The sequence below is a fragment of the Schistocerca serialis genome, chromosome 11, assembly GCF_023864345.2.
Source record: "Schistocerca serialis cubense isolate TAMUIC-IGC-003099 chromosome 11, iqSchSeri2.2, whole genome shotgun sequence".
In the NCBI taxonomy this organism is placed as follows: Eukaryota; Metazoa; Arthropoda; class Insecta; order Orthoptera; family Acrididae; genus Schistocerca; species Schistocerca serialis.
The window spans coordinates 129,103,502-129,124,899 of NC_064648.1; the positions used below are offsets into that span (position 1 = coordinate 129,103,502).

Genomic DNA, 21,398 nt, shown 5'->3' on the forward strand with positions numbered 1-21,398 from the left:
GCACCGGAGAGTAGCGTGCAGAGCTGCATCAAATCAGTCTTCGGACTGAAGACTAGAACAACAACAGCAACAACAACAACAACGTAAAAATTAGTTAAAGACAGTGAAAAATAAGTGTCCAAGACAGACGCAGTATATGTGTCCGGTCAGAAGCATTAAACGAGAACTCAAAGGTGAAAATCTTTGAGAGTGATGAAAGAATCTTACTCTCTGCTGCTTCGTAAGTGTCATGCAGTTGTCTTGAATCGATAATTTGCTGCATTCCTGTTCCTGATTGCCAGTATCGAGCCCTTCATTCTTGAACAGAGACACTACTATCTGATCAAAAGTAACCGGACATCTGTTAGTGCCGGCCGCGGTGGTCTAGCGGTTCTAGGCGCTCAGTCAGGAACCGCGCGACTGCTACGGTCGCAGGTTCGAATCCAGCCTCGGGCATGGATGTGTGTGATGTCCTTAGGTTAGTTAGGTTTAAGTAGTTCTAAGTTCTAGGGGACTGATGACCACAGATGTTTAGTCCCATAGTGCTCAGAGCCATTTGAACCATTTGAACACCTGTTAGTGGACATTAATTTGGGCGTGTCCACCCTTCGCATTTGTGACAGCTTGAATTCCGCTGTGGACACTAACTGAGATGTGTCCGAGTGTCTGTGGAGGAATGGCAGCCCATTCTTCCTCAAGAGCTGGAGCCAGAGAAGGTAGAGATGGACGCTGGAGTCTGGAGCCAAGACGACATTCTAGCTCACCCCACAGGTGTGCTGTTGGTTTCAGGTCGGCACTCTAGGTAGGCCAGTCCATTTCAGGAACATTACTGTCCTCGAGACAGTTACCTCATGTTTTACGACGGAGTGCATTGTCATGCTGAAACTATCATCGCCTCCCAACGGTTACTCTTCTGAACATTGCACACAATGCGATTAACTGTGCTGATATCCTCCGCACTTAGCGTTTGCGTAGACACAATAAGAGGATCGCATGCTAGCCCGATAAACAGCCACATACCATACATAACACTGCCTCTGTTCTGGCGTAGCCACAAGCGCCGGAACGAACTTCCCCGAATGGGGCCTCCCGGCCAACAATGCCACACACCCGTTTCATTTGGTGCAAGACTGCTGAGAGAATATGTCCCTATTAGCCGTGTGTCATGTCTTAAGCCGTGCGTGTATGTGCTACCTCCTACTTTATGTGGTAGTTTCTCCCCAGGATTCGAACCTGCGACCGTCGCTCAGTTCCAGACTGTAGCGCCTAGAACCGCTCGGCCACCCCGGTCGGCTCATCACCGAACATCCGTTGTGTTGCACAGTGATGCCAACTGTGGTCTGGAGATATTTTTACGATGTGACATGGCACTGAAGCACAATGCTTCATTTACCTTAAAAGATTAAAGACTTTTCTGCCGCTGCGCCGGTTAGCCGCTAGGTCAGGGGCGCCCTGTCACGGTCCGCGTCGGAGGTTCGAATCCTTCCTCGGGCATGGGTGTGTGTTGTCCATAGCATAAGTTAGTTCAAGTTAGACTAAGCAGTGTGTAGCCTTAGGGACCGATGACCTCGGCAGTTTGTTCCCATAAGACCTTACCACAAATTTCAAGTTTCCAACTTTTCTGCCATTCCTTTGATATAATAAATGTGGAACGAGGTTATAATAAAAGTAATAAATTAAATACTAAACAGTTACTCATTTATAATGCAAAATTAAACATGGGAAGTCTCTGATCTGCTGCCAGTGTCCACATAACATGCCTTTATCTGTTTATACCCTTGAAAACGGACAAATTAACATGAAAAGCGGATTTCTTCAACATCAGTTTTCACCCTTTAGCACCGACTATTCATAAAGCGCAAATACTGCTATTATCCCTTATTACAACGCGAGTTTTGAGCAAAGTTTTAAATAATTGGAATCAATACGAGTAGTACTGTATTCAGCCACTTAACGATTTTTCTTTGTTCGATTTCTACGTTCGTTACAGGAAATAACAGAAACAGAAAACCGATAATCGGTTATTTCAGAAACCGGTTTTTTTGGAGCTGTTTTAACAGTCAGATAAAACTGGCGTCGAAAAAGACCGATATAACCGAAAAGTGGTTGTTTCAGTGATAACCGCCGCCCCAAACTACACTTCCCCTACCGCGCCGCGGCCCAGCACTACGATGCCCCCACCACTACCACTGGGCCCTCCCCTACCGTACCGAATGCGCAGGAGCGGGCTACATTCACTAGAGCGCCCTCTACCTCACGTGGAGACCAAGTACCTGTCATCTTAAAACCGGGTGTATCGTTGGCTCTAGCGCTAACATCATACTACATCCATTATTAGCCGGCCGCTGTGGCCGAGCGGTTCTAGGCACTTCAGTCCAGAACCGCGCTGCTGCTACGGCCGCAGGTTCGAGTCCTGCCTCGGGCATGGATGTGTGCGATGTTCTTAGGTTAGTTAGGTCTAAATAGTTCTAAGTCTAGGGGACTGATGACGTCAGATGTTAAGTCCAATAGTACTCACAAGGGAACCTCCCCATCGCACCCACATCAGATTTAGTTATAAGTTGGCACAGTGGATAGGCCTTGAAAAACTGAACACAGATCAATTGAGAAAACAGGAAGAAGTTGTGTGGAACTGTGAAAAAATAAGCAAAATATACAAACTGAGTAGTTCAAGGGAAGATAGGCAACATTAAGGACGATAGGAACGCAGGAGCGCCGTGGTCTTAATGTGAGCAGCTGCGGAACGAAAGGTCCTAGGTTCAAATCTTTTATCGAGTGAAAAGTTTAATTTTTTATTTTCAGTTTATGTGACAAACTCTTATGTTTTCATCACTTTTTTGGGAGTGATTATCACATCCACAAGAAAACCTAAATCGGGCAAGGTAGAAGAATCTTTTTACCCATTCGCCAAGTGTACAAGTTAGGTGGGTCGACAATATATTCCTGTCATGTGACGCACATGCTGTCACCAGTGTCGTATAGAATATATCAGATGTGTTTTCCTGTTGAGGAATCGGTTGACCTATGACCTTGCGACAAATGTTTTCTGTTCCCATTGGAGAGGCACGTCCTTTCGTCTACTAATCGCACGGTTTTGCGGTGCGGTCGCAAAACACAGACACTAAACTTATTACAGTGAACAGAGATGTCAGTGAACGAACGGACAGATAATAACTATGCAAAAATAAAGAAAGTAAAATTTTCAGTCGAGGGAAGACTTGAACCTCTCGTTTTCCAGCTGCTCACGCTACCACGGGACCACGGCGCTCCTAATCTCTCGTAGTCCATTATGGTGCTTATGTGGCCCATTGACTACTCAGTTTGTATATTTTGCTTATTTTTTCACAGTTCCACACAACTTCTTCCTGTTTTCTCAATTGATCTGTGTTCAGTTTATCAAGGCCTATCCACTGTGCCAACTTATAACTAAATGTGAGGGGGGTGCGATGGGGAGGTTCCCTTGTCAGAGGCATTTGAACCATTTGAACGCTATACTGGAGTTAGCTTGGGAAGTCATTCGACAGCCGCCTTATTCACCTGATCTTGCGCGATCAGATTTTAACCTTCTCTGCGCTCTGTCGAACAACCTCCGAGGAACTTCCTTTCCGGATAGAATTATTGACCACTAAAGTCTCTTATTATGTGCATCTGTCGTGTTTCTTATGAAAAAACGCTACTAACTTAGCACCAACCGAGTACACACTCAGCAAAACACTGTGTGAGCGTGGTAGAGAGCACTTCGCACTGTACCAGTTATTTAGGGCTTCTTCCCGTATGGAGCGATAGATACTGCTTAAAGGCCTCTGCGTGCTCTATAATTATTCAGATGTTATCTTCGCAGTTCCTGCTGTAGCAGTACGTAGTCGGCGGAGGAATATCTCTAGATTGCCACATGATACTGGTTCTTGAAATTTTGCAATTAAGCTTTACGCTATAATTTATCTGTCAGCTCAAGTTTTTCAGCATCTTCCTGGAAGACTCCCACGCGTCAAAGCCTAATCTCTGTATACGTTCATTATTCCTGTTAATCCTATTTCGTTGGGTCGCACGCACTTAAGGGATATTGCGGGACTAGTGACACAAGCGTTTTGTTAGCAATGTTATCTGTAGAGTGACTATTTTCGAGTATCCTACCAGTGAATCAATATGCAGAGTGATTCACGAAGATATGTAAATATTTTAATATGTTATTTCACAAGTAAAAGTAAAAAGTTCATAATAAACATAGGTCCGCAAACGTTTAGTTACGGAGTTACGGCTAATAAAATATTTTGCCTGAAATTTAGCAACTTCGCTACTATGAAACCATCGCACAACCGTCCGATGTTAAAGTAAAGCACGATTTCCATTTTGTTGTTATTGGTCTGCTGAATCTAATAAAACATGTCCGAGACGGGTATGTGCAGCAGTTTTCCAGAACACCCAGAGATTCTGGACAATTCGAGCGAATAGTTTTGCCACACATATCGCCCAACGTGAATCCCGCTGAACATGTATGGGGCATATTCGAGAGGTCAATTCGTGTGCAAAATCCTGCACCGGAAACACTTTCGCAATTATGGACGAGCCAGTCGGTCTGGCCGAGCGGTTCTAGGTGCTTCAGTCTGAAACCGCTCGACCGCTACGGTCGCAGGTTCGAATCCTGCCTCGGGCATGGACGTGTGTGATGTCCTTAGGTTAGTTAGGTATAAGTAGTTCTAAGTTCTAGGGGACTAATGACCTTCGATGTTAAGTTTCATAGTGCTCAGAGCCATTTGAACCATTCGAACATCCATTATTTATACAGATGGATTCATTGCCATAACTAGTTCGGACCTCCTCGGGACACTCTGAGATAGAGGTGTAGAAATGAAGTAAAAAATTTAATATAATTATTTTTTATTTAAAACGCAATTACATGGAACCTGGTGCGGCAGAAGTGCTTGGTACACAATATTTTTTGGAAGATTTCACATTTTCAGCAAGTCTTTTTCCTCTTTTTCGTATTTATAAACTTCCATGTAAGACATCTTGTAGTTAAACAGGCAGTTAAGATTGATTCCACAGTCCCTGGCATCAGTCGATTTCATTCATCAGACCACTTCGCCGACATCCGCGAAAATAGTCTTTCCACGGTGGTGTGTGCGGGAATAGAAAACAAATACTGCATAATTTTAGCAGTTGGCATTTGCGTTCAGAATTTTCCATTTCCTCAAGAAAGTAAATCCATCTTTCTACCACAGAGTTTTTAGACTTCCATTCTTCTGTGTCACGCTTAGTTTCTAAAATGCTCTTCAGATACACATGTTCCTGAAAACAACTCTTGCCTGAACCCATCACACCATTTTTAATCAGGTGTACAATAGTGTTTTCAGTCATCTTCCAATTCGGCGTTTCAGATAGCGCCATCCAGTCAAATACGTGTTATTTATGAAAAGAAGTAGCCCATGTCTGTAAGTAAAGTGGCCCATCGGGACCATCCGACCGCCGTGTCATCCTCAGTTGAGGATGCGGATAGGAGAGGCGTGTGGTCAGTACACCGCTCTCCCGGTCGTTACGATGGTTTTCTTTGACCGGAGCCGCTACTATTCGGTCGAGTAGCTCCTCAGTTGGAATCACGAGGCTGAGTGCAACCCGAAAAATGGCAACAGCACATGGCGGCCCGGATGGTCACCCATCCAAGTGCCGGCCACGCCCGACAGCGCTTAACTTCGGTGATCTGACGGGAACCGGTGTATCCACTGCGGCAAGGCCATTGCCATGTCTGTAAGTAATCAAGAGCTATTATACAGAAAGCCATTGTTTCTTCCTCAAATTTCGAAATCAAATTAATTATTTCTTGGCCAGGGTTATTATTGTTTAATTTGTTCAAATCCATCTTAGTCTGCACGCCACTAAAGCTGGCAATCTTCCTTACATTCAGACATCTTTGAGCGTCGATTAATATATTTCTTATTTCAGTTATCGTGACTTTATTCTTACTTCAGTACTTAAAAGAAGCACATAACAGTGTACTGCAAAATCGGGACAAAATTAACGAAATTTATATTTTCTTAAATTTTTGTAGTGCTCGTGTAGTACTTCTCCTCTCAGTGTACACATTACGGAAAGTGTGGTAGTACTGCTAAGGTTGCGCTGAAAGATATTTTCAGGTTCTGTAGTATACTTATATGTCAGTACCTATCTAAAAAAACGTTGTTAATAAAAGTTAACAACAAGTAACGAAATCCCTTTTATGTATTTTTTGTGGCGGGCATAAAGAAAAAACACGTAGCATACGCATTATGGAAAATAAATAGTATAGCTAGGATTAAGCTCAGATATATACACCTACAGTAAAGCGTGGCTATGCTCTTCCCGAGTATACTACAATGCCTCTGACGTGTAAAACTTAATTTAGAATCAGGAAGCCATGAAGCCACCATCGGTTTTCTTTTTCGAACGAAAAATGGTAAACTGCTGTTTGTTTCCGTTGTGCTTCAAGGGAAGCGAATTTGAAAAAAAAAAAAAAAAAAATGTAAATTTGTGGTAAGATCTTATGGGAGCAAACTGCTTATGTCATCGGTCCCTAAGCTTACACACTACTTAATCTAACTTAAACTAACTGACGCTATGGACAACACACACACACACACACACACATACCCGACGGAGGATTCGAACCTCTGACGGGGGGAGCGGCGCAGACCGTGTCAAGACGCCCTAGATAGCGCCGCTATCCCGCGCGGCTGCGAATTTGAGATGAATGACTGGCAAGTGTACAATTGGACTCGGAATCAATGACGGAATCCGTATTAGACCGTATTCTTTTAGCAGCTAGGCAAGAGTTTAACAAGAAATTGACAGAAAAGTCTGAAGACACTGTTTCGGTAGGGCTCTGTAAAGGTTCGTACCCATCTTGACTGCATATCAACGCCGAAGCCGCAGCCGTACCAATGAATCAGCATAATTTCCCGTGAACAAAGCTGCAGTAACCGCTAAGCCTGTAGTATTTCTCGTCGTGTTCGGCAGTGCTAAATTTGCAGCTTAGTGGTGCTGCATACAATGACTGCTGGAAATTCGAGCGAATTTTTTACTGAATAAAATGGTTGCACCAAGATTCTAGGCTGGGAGAAGTGCCCCCTTTTCATGCCCTGCTCCCCTTGCGGACGCCTGTAGTGTGTACTTTCCTTCATGGTTTTAGCTTGCTATTTTGGTTCAAATTACTTAACGCAAAACCGGAAACTATATTAATTCTGAACATTTGTTGTAACTACTTATACAGGGTGTTACAAAAAGGTACGGCCAAACTTTCAGGAAACATTCCTCACACACAAAGGCAGAAAATACGTTATGTGGACATATGTCCGGAAACGCTTACTTTCCATGTTAGAGCTCATTTTATTACTTCTCTTCAAATCACATGAATCATGGAATGGAAACACACAGCAACAGAACGTACCAGCGTGACTTCAAACACTTTGTTACAGGAAATGTTCAAAATGTCCTCCGTTAGCGAGGATACGTGCATCCACCATCCGTCGCACGTAATCCCTGATGCGCTGATGCAGCCCTGGAGAATGACGTATTGTATCACAGCCGTCCACAATACGAGCACGAAGAGTCTCTACATTTGGTACCGGGGTTGCGTAGACAAGAGCTTTCAAATGCCCCCTTAAATGAAAGGCAAGAGGGTTGAGGTCAGGAGAGCGTGGAGACCGTGGAATTGTTCCGCGTCTACCAATCCATCGGTCACCGAATCTGTTGTTGAGAAGTGTACGAACACATCGACTGAAATGTGCAGGAGCTCCATCGTGCATGAACCACATGTTGTGTCGTACTTGTAAAGGCACATGTTCTAGCAGCACAGGTAGAGTATCCCGTATGAAATCATGATAACGTGCTCCTTTGAGCGTAGGTGGAAGTACATACTGACGAAACTAAAATGAGCTCTAACATGGAAATTAAGCGTTTCCGGACACATGTCCACATAACATCTTTTCTTTATTTTTGTGTGAGGAATGTTTGCTGAAAATTTGGCCATACCTTTTTGTAACACCCTGTATATCTCCAGTTAAGAGGATGTTAAGAAATTGTAAAAATTAAGTACTAAAAATTACAAATTGTATGTAAATGGCCAGAGACCTTGAAGCCACTAAATAAATGAAAAGCACCTGTCATCTCATGATATCAGTAATAACGTCTCAGTTATTTACTACCTCAGTTATGCCCATTCATAAAACACCTCTGTTGCCACCGTCCGCTTTCATTTGCGTGGAGACCTCGTTCCATTTTTCATGTCCCACTAACGTATTCAGCCTGATGTCGGTACATTATTCGCGAAGCAGTGTAGCGGTGGCATAGTGCGGAAGACCGCCCCTCGCCTCACACCCCTTGAGTGGTGGCAGCTCGGGACACGTGCGCTTTCCTCTGCAGTGCGTACACGCAGTGCGGTGCTGTCTCCTTGTGCCCCCACCACGCGCAGGGTCACCGCACGTGGCTCTAAGTAGGTCGTCGACGCCGCGGCACACGTGGCCAAGCAACTGCGTGCGGCCCCATCTGACTGCAGCGCCAACTGCGTGCTTGCCCCATCTGACTGCGCCGCGTCTTACGTAACTCCTGCACTCCAGGCAACGTGCACAACACATACCTTCGATTATGCCTGCACCTTTCCAGGTACGTTTATATGAGCCATAAAAAATGCATACTGCCGGAAACAAGTCGAGACAGTGTTGTCCTGCAAAATTATGGTCATACGAATGGCAGCCACTTGTAGTTCACCATAACTGGCCACTATTGCCGGGCAATGTTTGCGGCAGTACGTTCCGGGCCAGAAATGTTCAAATGAAATTATCGTATGGTATTGTTGACCGGGAGGCCCCATGCGGGGGAAGTTCGCCCGCAGTATTGCAATTTCTTTTTTTTAGTTGACGCCACTTCGGCGTCTTGCGTGCGTCAATGATGATGAAATGATGATGAAGAACACACAACACCCAGTCATCACGAGGCAGAGAAAATCCCTGACCCCGCTGGGAATCGAAAGCGGGACCCCGTGCGCGGGAAGGGAGAACGCTACCGCAAGGCCACGAGCTGCGGACGCCAGAAGTGTTTACACGGGATCACACTGTTAGCACAAACTGGATGAACGCCAGCTGGTGGAAGTTAGTGCGGCTCTCTGTTTTTACACCACATAAGGTTCAAATTGCTCTGAGTACTATGGGACTTGACATCTGAGGTCATCAGTCCCCTAGACTTAGAACTAGTTAAACCTAACTAACCTAAGGACATCACACACATCCATGCCCGAGGCAGGGTTCGAACCTGCGACCGTGGCAGCAGCGCGGTTCCGGACTGAAGTGCCTAGAACCGCTCGCCCACACCGGCCGGCACACCACATAAGGTATCAAGTTACAAAGAAGAAGAGAAATCGGGCTTTGGAGGTGTGTTCTTTTTTTAGTATACGGAGTGCTTCAGAATATTTAACTAGTGAATCGATGCTGATTCACAATTTTGCCAAAATGTCGAAACAAGATTTCGAATATCTCGTACAAGCAGTTGATCCAAGAATTGTTAAAACCTATACAAATACGAGTGTGTATAGTAGTTACAACCCGATGATTGAACGCCCTTCGGTTTTTAGCTACTGGTGATTCGTATAACTTTAAAATTCACTATGAATCAATAACCCTCAGGGAACGCGAACTATGCAATGCTTTTAAAAGACTGAAAAGATTTCAATAAGGGAAGTGTGAAATAAGAATACAAATTTTATTTTTGCTCATCGGCACACATCAATGGTTATGTATCAATTTCTGCTTCAGGTACGTCTCGAGGTAGTACGAAACTCGTTGCATTAAACGCAAATCATGTGGATGAAGTACCACCTGCGCTTCCATGCCTCCTATGCAATTTCGTTGCCTCGCTTTTGGCTTATGTTCGAAGATATCGGAATGTTTTGCAAGCTTCATCAAGCGTGATTCCGGGATCATCGGCTACAGCTTGACAACTGTGTTTTTTCAGGCTGCAATTTTCGTATGCATTGCTCTGAAAGATTAATAGTTATTTCCTTTGCCTGCTTTTCCGTCACTGCATTCAACAAACTCACGACAGCAAACAACTGCAAAACATATGGCTATATGTTCGCGTGTAAACTTTCGAACAAAAGCGAGACGACATTGCTTTGCTCCGACAGCTGACTGCAGCACTGTCGGTGGGAGAAGTAGCAAACAAAAGTGAGAGAGAGAGGGAAGCATATACAGACAAGGACAGAGATAAATGTGGCCTCGCAATACGAAACATTCTCCACTCTTGGTAGACAGCATCGGCAACTTTTCAGTAATACGTTGCCAGCTATCTGCATCGACCTGTAACGTCACCGATACTGCCCAGCCACACCGCATAATTACCGCCTATTGCAACCACATTGCAGCAGTGTTGATGGCAACGTTATTGCGGTCAAATATTGCCATAAAATATGGTCCATCTACAAGCACTTTAAGAAATATCGATGTTGGGAGTTCAAGGGAACCAGCAAAAATAACTCGAAATAACGAATTTTTTTGTGTTACGTTATACTCCAGTTATTCGTGAACGACAATATGTACGGTTTTCCTATGCCTGGTGCATATTCATACGGAAGAGACAACATTTTCTAAACAACGACACGCCCTTTGTCTGTCTGTTATCCATTCAGCAATCCGAGTACAGTAGACTTTCCTTGCCTTCATTCTTTGATCACTGCTTTCCAAGTTGATCATCCCGCTGCTAAGCGAGTGTAGGTAACAGTCGAACATCAGTTCATCGTTCCATTTACGTTTTACTAGTCCTAGTGATTTGATGGAGACGCTTGATTTCGGAAAGTAATCTTATTGTGTTTATAGTTCCCCAAGGAAGTGTTATAGGCCTTCTATTGTTCCTGATCTATATTAACGACACAGGAGACAATCTGAGTAGCCCCCTTAGATAGTTTGCAATTGATGCTTTCATTTAACGTCTTGTACAGTCATCAGATGACGAAAACGAATTGCAAAATGATTTAGATAAGATATCTGTGTGGTGCGAGAAGTGACAATTGACCCTGAATAAAGAAAAGTGTGAAGTTATTCACATGAGAACTAAAAGAAATCCGCTAAATTTCGATTACGCGATAAGTCACACAAATCTGAAGGCTGTAAATTTAACTAAATACTTAGGGATTACAATTACAAATAACCTAAACTGGAACGATCACATAGATAATGTTGTGGGTAGAGCCAACGAAAGACTGCGATTCCGTGGCAGAACACGTAGAAGATGCAACAGGTCTACTAAAGAGACTGCTTACACCTCGCTTGTCCGCCCTATTCTGGAGTATTGCTGTGCGGTGTGGGATCCGTATCAGGTGAGACTGACGGATGATATTGGAAAACTTCAAAGAAGGGCAGCGAAATATGGGGCATAGTGCCACAGACATGAAACGTGAATTGGAGTGACAATCATTAAAACAAAGGCGTTTTTTGTTGCGACGGGATCATCTAATGAAATTTCAATCACCAGTTTTCTCCTCCTATTGCGAAAACATTCTGTTGGCACCCTCCTACGTAGGGAGAAATGATGATCACGATAAAATAATAAGAGAAATCAGGGCTCGCACAGAAAAATTTAACCCCTTACCGCATACTGTCCCAGATATGCCACATACCACTTTTCTCTTTGTCAATTTCATATCTGAGAATATATTCTCAAACTGCATGTTGGGACAGATATGGCATACAGTCAAGAGCAGCTGTGCAAGCAGTGTATGCCATCTGTTGGGAGAGCAAGGAATTACGTGTTATGAATCTTTGCTTTGTGTTGCTAGCTGTTTACATCCAAGTTTGGTTCAAAAATGGTTCAAATGGCTCTGAGCACTATGGGACTTAACATCTGTGGTCATCAGTCCCCTAGAACTTAGAACTACTTAAACCTAACTAACCTAATCACATCACACACATCCATGCCCGAGGCAGGATTCGAACCTGCGGCCGTAGCAGTCGCGCGGTTCCGGACTGCGCGCCTAGAACCGCTAGACCACCGCGGCCGGCCCTCTTGCAGACAGGATGACAGCAATGCAACGAGATTCAAAACCTTCAACTAAGGTGGGGAAACCTACCATACATTGGAAACTAGGACATTTGATTAGAAGGGATGATGAGACGAAATTCGCCGGAAATACTGCTCTTCCTCAGGAAGTATTGGAACTTGATACTCCAGTGGAATATTTCCAGTATTTCTTCACTAAAGACATAGTGCAGTACATAGTCGAACAATCCGATCTGTATTCGATACAGTGCCGACCCAATAAATGTGTAAATGTTAGTGTTGGAGAAATTGAACAACTTATTGGTACTGCCTTGTTTATGTCAGTCATTCAACTCCCAGCAAGAAGACATTATTGGTGCAAATATCTTGGCCACCCTGCTGTGGGTGACATAATTAGTTGTAATCGATGGGAAGAAATAAAGCGTTTCATACACTTCTGTGATTAACAGTAATCTAGTTCCCGCTGGTGAACCCAACCATGACAAACTTTTCAAAATTCGCCCACTGCTAGACCAACTGCGTGAAAGACTGTTGCGAGTACCAAAAGAGGAATTCTTAGCTGTGGATGAACAGATTATTCCAACAAAATGCAGATCTTCACTAAAGCAATACAACCCCAGTAAACCACATAAATGGGGCTTCAAAGCTTTTGTCCTCAGTGGAGTGTCAGGCTTCAGCTATGATTATGAAATTTTTGATGGAGCTCAGGCTATATCATAATACCTGGTGCTATGGATCTAGAAGCTAGCAGCAATGTTGTTGTGCGTCTTACACAAACAGTCCCACGACATGTGAATCACAAGTTACCCTTGGAAGTGTATTTGCACAAGGGAGGTGTACAATCACTAGGGACAGTCCGGTCCAATCGAGTACGTGGTTGCATTTTACCTAAGGAGGCAGCAATGAAGAAGAATGGTCGAGGCAGCATGGAGGAAAAGATAGCAACAGTAAACGGTGTGCAACTGTCAGTAGTCTCCTGGTTTGATAATAAAGTAGTCAACACTTTGTCAACTTACATTGGATGCAAACCAGAAGGCGAGATCAAGAGGCTTTTCGGGAAGGAAAAAGAATACAAAATGGTACCTTGTCCACGCTCTGTGATGATCTACAATGACTACATGGGGGGTGCGATCTATTAGATTCTATGCTAGGATATTACAGAATTCAAATCAGATCAAAGAAATGGTACTTGAAGATATTCTTTCATCTAGTTGACTTGGCTTGTGTGAACAGCTGGCTGTTATGGAGAAGAAGAAATACGGACTACATGCCCCTTGTTGATTTCAAGGTCGCAGTCGCAGAGGCCCTCTGTAAAACTGGGAAATCCTTATCCAAGAAACGTGGTAGGCCAAGCAATGAAATACAAAAACAGCTTGACTGCAAGAAGAAGAGAGGCCCTACAGCAGATCTTCCACAGCGTCAGGTGCGACTGGATGGGATACATCACATGCCTATCTGGCTGGAAAATCGTGGTCGTTGCAAGTATCGAGAATGCAAGGGAAAATCCTATACAGCGTGTATGAAGTGCAGTGCGACACTGTGCTTGAATAAGGAGAGAAATTGCTTCATCAAGTTTCATAATGAACAGAGAAAATGGAAACAGAATTTGTGTTATTTTCTCAAAATATGTGTATTGTAATGAATAGAAAGTGTAATTGTTTTATATAAATGCAGTTCTGCTAGTTCATGTAGGTATCTTATTGTATATTTTCCACATTGTGCATCATCAATCCCAAAACTGTGACTACGTAGGCTTTCCCGGCGTAATAAGTCTTGAAAGTCTCTTCGGGTTTGCTGCCGGATCCTAAAATCAACTTGATTGTTCGCCATCTTCAGGAAATGCTGCTTCTGCTGATGAGTCCCGCTGAGAACTGACGCAAGATTGCAATTCGACGTCCTATATAGGCCACCGTTCAGTACACGGAGCATGCGCTGTCCATCACGGTTTCTGGCTTCCAAAACAGGGAGGTGGCGCCGCCCTTAGTGAAACACTGCTGGCAACGATATATCGCAATCAAGGCTGCATCGAAGAACGTTCAGTTTTGATGCGAGATAATACAGGATTCCACGTTTTGCTAAGAGGAAATCCATTGTCCCTGTTGATTAAATTATCAGCCAACCTAATTTCAATCGCCTCTTTATACACACTATTCCAAAAACCGGAAATGTTGGCAATTACAACAGTTTCCTCAAATTCCATTTTGTGTCCCTCATTTAGGCAGTGTTCTGCTACGGCCGATTTTTCCGGCTGTTGTAGCCTCGTGTGACGGCGATGTTCCACACACCTGTCATTCACTGTGCGAATAGAACGGCCAACGTAAGCTTTCCCACATTGACACGGGATTTTGTACACCCCGGGTTTCCTAAGTCCCAAATCATCTTAGAGGGTGGACGGAACACACTCTTAATGTTAAAACTCCTTAAAATTCGTCCAATCTTAAACGATAAGCCTCCAGCATAAGGAAGAAAGGCCACAGATCCATGTTCCTCTTCGAACACCTCCGGAGACGGTCCAAATTCCATAGCCCGACGAATCTGTTTCTCGGTGTATCCATTTTCCTTAAAAACAGTCATCAAATGCTCAAGTTCTTGGGTTAAGCTGTCTGCGTCGGAAATGGCATCTGCTCTCCGTACCAGACGCAGACAGCTTAACCCAAGAACTTGAGCATTTGATGACTGTGATTAATCAGTTATTCAAAAACAGTCTTAATCGCATTTATTGTTATTATACCTCCAACCGGTGTCAACCCGACGTAGGGGTCATCTGGGCGTTTACACCATTGGTCGCCGTTATGTAGACAGGAGTGACACCACCAGCAGTCGACCAATGATGTAAACGCCCAGAAGATGACCCCTACGTCGGGTTGACACCGGTTGGGGGTATAATAACAATAAATGCGATTAAGACTGTTTTCGAATAATTGAGAAACATTTGCGCTGTCTATAGGGCTAATGTCATTGGACACAGTGCGATAAGAAAATGTTTTTTTTTTTTTTCATTTTACGGAGGATAGTTTTGACATTAGTGAATCTAGAATGAGATTTTCACTCTACAGCGGAGTGTGCGCTGATATGAAACTTTCCTGACAGATTAAAACTGTGTGCCGGACCGAGACTCGAACTCGGGACCTTTGCCTTTCGCGGGCAAGTGCTCTACCAACTGAGCTATCCAAGCACGACTCACGCCCCGTCCTCGCAGCTTTACTTCTGGAGTACCTCGTCTCCTACCTTCCAAACTTTACAGAAGCTCTCCTGTGAACCTTGCAGAACTCCTTTCTTACAGGAGCAAGTGGCAGTCAGAAATGTAAAGTCAAGTTTCTGCAACCTTTCCCATAGAAACTCTCCCTTCGGAAGGAATTATGTACAGTCTTCCTTTTCCCCTCCAAACGAACAGCCATAAGCACAGCACTGAGGACCGAGCGAGGTGGCGCAGTGGTTAGACACTGGACTCGCATTCGGGAGGACGACGGTTCAAACCCGCGTCCGACCATCCTGATTTAGGTTCTTCGTGATTTCCCTAAACCGCTTCAGCCACATTCCGGGATGGTTCCTGTGAAATGGCACGGCCGATTTCCTTCCCCATCCTTCCCTAAAACGAGCTTGTACTCCGTCTCTAATGACTTCGTTGTCGACGGGACGTTAAACACTAATCTCCTGCTCCGCCACAGCACTAAGGCATTATTCTACTTAAAACTCCGGAGATACACAACACTTCCTATGCTTCACATGAAACGCTTGGGCCCACAACGGCTCCTAATGTCACGTGACGCGGTTTCAGCCAATCCTGAACTGCGGACAGCGGCAAACGCAGGGGAAAAGGATTGGCCATACTTCCCTTTATGCAGAACTTTATGTCAGCCTCGTGGTACTGCCAGTGGAACACACGACGGTTTATGGACGCTCCCGCACCAGAACGCCTTTTGACCCGGAATCTTATATCTGCGAGATTCAGATGAGATCAACATCTTGAGACACTACATCTCACAACTATTCAAAAGCAGAATTGGAAAAAAAAGTCTTGGGAATTACGAGGCTCATAAACGAAGCTCGGTTCGAAGAATAAGCCTCTCCAGATAACAATCACGTTCAAACTGCTTACAATAGCGCACTTTCTCGAATCTGGCTGGCTGGATATAGTGGAAATTATCGATCCTCAATTTCCTCACAGCCCGTTCATGATGCTCCGCTACAACCACAAGAGCTCTATACCACAGAAAAGGCACGTTTACTATAGGGGCTATGTAAGTTCTTCTCGAAACCCACTTCCAGTCTGAAATAGCACAGCAAGTGATGCTAATAGGTCAGATACATCAGACACGCTATAATTATTCTAAGAAAAAGGACATATAAACATTTGCAAATTTAATTTCAGTTTATACACTGAAGCGCTAAACAAACTGGTATAGGCATCCGTATTCAAATACAGAAACATGTAAACAGGCAGAATACGGCGCTGCGGTCGGCAACGCCTATATAAGACAAGTGTCTGGCGCAGTTGTTAGATCACTGCTGCTACAATGGCAGGTTATCAAGATTTAAGCGAGTTTGAACGTGGTGTTGTATTTGGCGCACGAGCGGTGGGACACAGCATCTCCGAGGTAGCGATGAAGTGGGGATTTTCTCGTACGAGAATCGTTCAGTGTGACACAAGTGCAACCCTTCCGCAAATTGCTGCACATTTCAATGCAGGGCCATCAACAAGTGTCAGCGTGCGAACCATTCAACGAAACATCACCGAGCCCAAGGACTACTCGTGTTTCCTCGAAGACTGAGAGACACAAACCCTTACACCTCGTCTGGGCCCGTCAACACGGACATTGGACTGTTGAACACTGGAGACATGTTGTCTGGTTGGACGAGTCTCGTTTCGAATTGTATCGAGCGGATGGACGTGTACGGGTATGGAGACAACCTCATCAATCCATGGAGCCTGCATGTAAGCAGGGACTGTTCAAGCTGGTGGAGGCCCTTTAATGGTGTGGAGCGTTTTGCAGTTGGAGTGATATGGGACCTCAGACACGCCTAGATACGACTCTGACAGGTGACACGTACGTAAGCATTCTGTCTGATCACCTCCATCCATTCACGTCCATTGTGCATTCTGACGGACCAGGTCAGTTTCAACAGGACAATGCGACACCCACATGTCCAGAATTACTACAGAGTAGCTCCAGGAACACACTTTTGAGTTTAAAAACTTCCGCTCGCCACAAAACTCCCCAGACATGAACAGTTTGGAGAGATCTGGGATGCCTTGCAACGTGCTTTCAGTAGAGATCCCCACACCCTCGTACTCTCACATAGTTATTTACATCCCTGCAGGATTCATGGTGTCAGTTCCCTCGAGCACTGCAGACATTAGTCCAGTCCATGCCACGTAGTGTTGCGGCACTTCTGAGTGTTCGCGGGGGCCCAACACGATATTGCCAGTTTCTTTGGCTCTTCAGTGTAATGACGTATTTTTCAAATAAAAACTGATGGGCACTGCTATGTATACTTTACAGTAACAACCAAAACTGTAAATATCACTGCAGACAACAAATAATTAGCTACCGCCGGACGCAGTGGCCTAGCGGTTCTAGGCGCTCAGTCCGGAACCGCGTGACTGCTACGGTCGCAGGTTCGAATCCTGCCTCAGGCATGGATGTGTGTGATGTCTTTAGGTTAGTTAGGTTTAAGTAGCTCTAAGTTCTAGGGGACTGATGACCACAGATGTTAAGTCCCATAGCGCTCAGAGCCATTAATTAGCTACGAGTCCACAGGTGACGAAAATATTTTCCTCTGGTGATTTACTTTCCTTAAAACAGTGAGATTTTTCCTCAGTCAATCTCGGGAGATCTCCGCTACTTCTTCAATTGAACAGAATGACATCCTCAGGTTACTGGAAAATCTAGTAGATATTTATTAAACTTTTGTAAATTGTGTCTAATAACCCATTAATGTCACGAACAGCGACGAAAAGATGTACCCAGAACTCGTTTCCTGCGATCCCTTTCCATTTCTAACTTGCACGCAAAGCTTGTAGCTCTTCTACTGAGCGGAGACGTAAGGCGTTTCTCTCGCATATGTGCTGGCGTCTCGTACTGCCAAACCTGAGCGCTGCCGGCAGATCCGCCGTGGCGCCACAGTGTAGTAGAGCCGTGAGCCGTAGCCACAGTGAGGTCGCAAGCAGTCCGGGAGCAAGGGTTCGTAGCCCTGTGCACCCCAGTCACGAGCCAATGGCAGAGCGCGAAGCAGCAGCATCCAAGCTGATTGGCTGCTACAAGGGAGGAGTTGCCCGCCCCTCCCCCCCCCCCCCCCACCAGCACCACCACGTATCCTGCCGCAGTGAGTCTGCGCTATGAGCGGCCTCTCCCTATGTGAGTGCCGACTCGACTACCCCCTTGTCCAACCGGTCGTTCATTCTTATGCCTGCCTCAAACGAAGCAGCTCTGAGTCGTAATACAGTTTATTTCTCAGTATCCAGACCTCTGTTGATGACAGCGAACACTGCTTTTTGAAATAATGTGAAAATGCACAGCACAAAAATTGACGAGTCACCCTCACAAGAACCTTCGCCGGCCGGGGTGGCCGAGCGGTTCTAGGCGCTACAGTCTCGATCCGCGCGACCGCTACGGTCGCAGGTTCGAATCGTGCCTCGGGCATGGATGTGTGTGATGTTCTTAGGTTAGTCTGGTTCAAGTAGTTCTAAGTTGTAGGGGACTGATGACCTCAGAAGTTAAGTTCCATAGTGCTCAGAGCCATTTGAACAACAACCTTCTCGCTGATACCGTATAACAGTACTTCCAGCCTTGACAGTTCTCTCAATTCTGTGAGAAAGCGAGCCCACATATTTCTGCAGGTATGCCATAGCTCCAGCCCCTCATTGGTTATTAGGTCCCGTAGAGTCATCAATGTTGATTGCTACGTTTCATTTACTATTCCAAATGTACCAATTTTATTAGGCAGATTCCATATTCCTGGATTTTAGGAAAGCGTTCGACGGAGTGTAACACTGCAGACTGTTAACGACCATTCAAGCATACGGAACAGGGTGAGTGGCCTGGCGACTTCTTGAAGCCAGCCCTGGTGGCCGAGCGGTTCTAGGCGCTTTAATCTGGAACCGCGCAACCGCTACGGTCGCAGGTTCGAATCCTGCCTCGGGAATGGATGTGTGTGATGTGCTTAGGTTAGTTAGGTTTAACTAGTTCTAAGTTCTAGGGGACAGATGACTTCAGATGTTAAGTCCCATAGTCCTCAGAGCCATTTGAACCATTTTGAACTTCTTGAATAATAGAAGTCCAGTACATTGTCCTCGACGGAGGGTGCTCATAAGAGACAAGGATTCCGACATGAGTGCGACCCCTCTTATTCTCTATACAGGGTATTTTGAGAGGTGGTAGTAATAATCGAAACAAGAAAAGTTAAGTCCAACAAACATGGGTCCAGCAACGCATACTTTCCGAGACAAGTGTTCATAGGACGGATTGTGCGACCGTTTATTGCGGATTCGTTGCACTGGCGCTGCTTCAAATGCTTCTGCTGGGTATTGGTTCAAATGGCTCCGAGCACTATGGGACTTATCATCTGAGGTCGTCAGTCCCCTAGAACTTAGAACTACTTAAACCTAACTAACCTAAGGACACCACACACATCCGTGCCCGAGGCAGGATTCAAACCTGCGAACGTAGCGGTCGCGCGGCTCCAGACTGTAGCGCCTGAAACCGCTCGGCCACTCCGGCCGGCTCGGCTGGGTATTACGATGCCTTATTGTACTCTGTCTACCATTAGGCGGTCTGCAGGCAGTTGTGTGGTTGGAGTCGCGTTGTAGGCTACGTCAGTTCTCGTCGTGTTTGTGTGCCTTATTGTACAGTACTGCCAACCTTGGGTATGTATCATGTTGTTTTACCTTCTTCGAAACGCGGATTCACTTTACTGTTATTGCGCTATTGTGCGTACAAATGGTGTACAACATTTGGAATTTTTCTCTTCCACATGTTGTTAGCAACTGTTGTTGCTCGACAAGTGAAATGGCTGATATGATATTCTGCCAAATGGACGTAGTCTGCGAGCCCGAGCCCTCTACGCTGAAAAATATCCACAGTGCAAAGTGCCCTCTAATAAACTGTTCGGCACACTTTTCCGGCGTCTGAGGAAGACAGGTACTCTTGCACCTCGGAAGACTGACAGTGGAAGACCCCGCACAGCCCGCACGACTGACATGGAGGAGCGTGCGCTACGTTCAGGGTAAGAAACCACTGGACCAGTGTGCGACGATTAGCAGCAGCAGAAGGCGTGTCTCACTCTCTTATCCGGGGGTACTTCATGAACAAATTGCTGTACCCATATCATCTACAGCGTGTTCAGGCTCTAAGGCCACATGATCATCATGTCAGACGGCGGTTCTGTCAATGGCTGTTGCAGAAGTGTGCCGCGGATCCATTGCTCAACCCACGATGAGGCAGGGTTCACAAGAGATGGTGTTGTGAATTTCCATAACCAGTATGTATGGGCAGATGTAAATCCCCAAGTAATTTAGGAAAGAGGGCATCAGCACCGATTCTTAATCGATCGTAATGTATGGTCACGCGTACTTGGTGTCAGCTGGCCGGGGTGACCGAGCGGTTCTAGGCGCTACAGTCAGCAACCGCGCGACCGCTACGGTCGCAGGTTTGAATCCTACCTCGGGCATGCATGTGTGTGATGTCCTTAGGTTAGTTAGGTTTAAGTAGTTCTAAGTTCTAGGGGACTGATGACCTCAGAAGTTAAGTCCCATAGTGCTCAGACCCATTTGAACTTGGTGATAGATTAATAGGGTCATACGTGCTACCGCAAAGGTTAACTGGGGCGCATTATCAGGAATTTTTCATTAATGTATTGCCTACCTCGCTGGAGTCCGTGCCACTGCAGCAACGAATAAAAATGTGGTTCATGCATTATGGCCCACCAGCACACTTTCGTCACAATGTGCGCGAAATCTGACGCAGACATTGCAGGGCTGCTGGATTGGCAGGGGGGGGGGGGGGGGAGAGAGAGAGAGAGAGAGACAACACTGAGATAACACCTCGGCCTGCTCGTTCGCCAGATCTCAGTCCCCTAGACTTTTGGTTAAGGGGACACTTGAAGGAATTGGTCTACACCTCGCCAATCAACGATGTGTGGGCACTGCAGGGTCACGTCTTCAATGTTTTCCAGCAGGTATAACAACAACCGGGTGCACTTCAAAGGGCGCGTCATTCCTTACGCCGGAGGGCAGAGGGGTGCATTGTCATGAATGGACGCCACGTCGAACACTTCCAATAAACATGTGTTTATGTCAGAAAGTATGCATTTCCGGACCCATGTTTATTCGCCTTATTTTCCCTGTTTCGGTGAGTATTACCACGTCTCAAAGCACGTGACTAATACTGTCAAAGGCGACT

General features: G+C 45.4%; 1 protein-coding gene, 1 non-coding gene and 1 pseudogene across 2 annotated transcripts in view; all 3 read right to left on the reverse strand.

The window, feature by feature from the left end:
* Positions 1-21,398, reverse strand: part of LOC126427249 (insulin-like growth factor 2 mRNA-binding protein 1) — an 862,042-nt gene that overhangs the window by 767,412 nt on the left and 73,232 nt on the right. The window lies entirely within an intron of this gene.
* On the reverse strand, positions 5,601-5,718 carry LOC126427440 (5S ribosomal RNA; annotated as a pseudogene).
* On the reverse strand, positions 15,099-15,173 carry Trnas-cga (transfer RNA serine (anticodon CGA)). The gene has a single exon. It is a non-coding gene; the product is annotated as a tRNA-Ser (tRNA).